This window comes from Corvus brachyrhynchos, unplaced genomic scaffold (assembly GCF_000691975.1).
Source record: "Corvus brachyrhynchos isolate BGI_N302 unplaced genomic scaffold, ASM69197v1 scaffold115, whole genome shotgun sequence".
Classification (NCBI taxonomy): domain Eukaryota; kingdom Metazoa; phylum Chordata; class Aves; order Passeriformes; family Corvidae; genus Corvus; species Corvus brachyrhynchos.
This window is the reverse complement of record NW_008239553.1, coordinates 5646436-5648314: the sequence shown is the minus strand read 5'-3', so window position 1 is coordinate 5648314 and position 1879 is coordinate 5646436. Positions and strand designations below refer to the sequence as shown.

Here is a 1879-nt window from a genome sequence, read left to right as displayed (position 1 = left end):
CAGCGCTGCCCGTTAAGGAATGCCAACGGGCACTGGTGTGTCAGACACAAACACTGGGGGGCCATGGTTCGGACACTCATCCACAAAGTACTCCTGGCAGGACTCACAGACTGCAGATGAGAAGGAAACAGGGGTTAGGTCTGGCAGACACGATGCACATGATGTACAGGCTCGGGCAGTGCACAGGATGCACAGCACTCAGAACTCAGCTCCCTGTCCTTCCCCTGGCCCAGCTGAGCCCCTTCCCCAAACTCTGGCCTACACACACAGAGATGCTTCACTGGCTGCTCCCTTGCTCTGCCACCCCTCTCAACAAGGGCTCTGCCCCAACCAACACCTGCACCTGCGTGAGCCCTGGTGCCCTGCAGGTATCTGCCACTGATGGCTGAACACACATGGAAAGGCCCTGTCACTGCCTGCAGAGACAGAGGCTGAGGGCTCCCTGCACATCCCTGGTTAGCAGCAAGTCCTCCAGCCAAAAGGTTTGATTCCCCACACACCAGAGGGGAGCTAAAACAAACATCTATGAAAACAAATACCCTCATCATATAGCCTTCATTCTGTGCTTGGGAGAGAGACAGCATCCCAGACACCTGTCCTGTGTCCAGACAGGGACGCAGGTCTACCAGTTGGTACTTCATAGGTATGCCAACATAAATGGTACCAGTGCAAAGCTCCCTTGGCAGTTTCTGAATTCAAGTCTTTGGGTTTTCCAGACTCTCAGGGTTTTCCGATGTGTGTTTTCATGTTCCCAGCTTGCTTTCCCCCTACCTCCCTACTTCTGCCTAGTCCCTACATGGACAAGCTGCTTTTGTGCAACAATTTCCCTACCAACCATGCCAGTCTTTTCAGGTGAGAATGCAAATTTGTCCCTGGCTTTTTTTCCCCCCTGCTTCCTGCCCCAAACTGACAGCGGAAGACCAAAGTCTACAAAAGCAGCAGTGGTGCTTTTCCCTCACTCACAAGACACTTACACCAGAAATCCACTTGCTGAAAGCTCTTGGTCACGATTACATCCCGTTTCCCTTTCAGTTTCTTGGGTTCCATCTCCATGGACTGTGGGTCAGGCCTTCCAGAGCTGAGGAGGGAACAAGAGAAGGATGATGTTAACCTAGCAAGATGCTGGGACTGCACACAGAGAGAAGCTGAAGCAATGGGGCCTGACCAACTCCTTTAGTCCCACAACTGTAGCAGAGAAATAACTACATTTGCCACCCAACCTGCCAAAAGCTGGTATCTCAGATCCTTAAGGCTAAAGCCCACAGCAGGTAATGGCTGCAGCTAGAGTAGGTGCACATGAGTAGGTGACCACCCCTGTCAAACACCCCAAGGCAGACCTCACAAGGAAGGGCTTTAATAACTTCAAAAAGCTCAAGTGTATTCCTCAAAACCACCTTTAAGCTGGGAGGGAGGTGGAGAGAAGGGGTTAGAGTACATCAGACTGAAGCTTAGCCACATACCAAGGCTGTCCATACTCCTGGTCCCGATGTGGAGAGCAGGCCTCTGTTTTTATCGTTACCATCTCCCCTAAGGAAGCCTGGGTCTGGATCAAACAGTCCTTCAAGTTCTCACTCATGTTCTGAAAAAGAATGAAGGAAGGGAGGAGAAATATGAGTGGCTGAGAAATGACAACCTTGCTCCCCCAGGAACCACAGTTTTCCCCCCTAGGCTGGGATGTAGGCAGATCAGGCTCCTTTCCGGCACCAAGAGTCGCCATCACACACCAGAGCATCCATGTGTGCACATAGGTGGAAACCCGTTCCTGCACTGGGGAGGGAAAAGCAGTTCAGCTGCAGGTCAGGTGAAGAGTGTGAGACACCACAGAGCAACCTGAGGCATGGAGAATCTGAAGTATGCTTCACAGAGCCCATTAAAAACA

General features: G+C 51.7%; 1 protein-coding gene across 2 annotated transcripts in view; it reads right to left on the bottom strand.

Moving 5' to 3' along the window:
* PRDM11 (PR/SET domain 11) overlaps window positions 1-1576 on the bottom strand; it is a 31483-nt gene extending 29907 nt beyond the window's left edge. For both annotated transcript variants that reach the window (XM_008639399.2, XM_017741822.1), the window contains exons 1-3: window positions 1461-1576; window positions 975-1078; window positions 1-110 (exon numbers count right to left, since the gene is read on the bottom strand). The exon at window positions 1-110 is cut by the window's left edge and continues 155 nt beyond it. The gene's annotated coding sequence lies outside the window, so the exon portion shown is untranslated. The remainder of the gene's footprint in view (window positions 111-974; window positions 1079-1460) is intronic.
* Window positions 1577-1879: the final 303 nt, after the last annotated feature.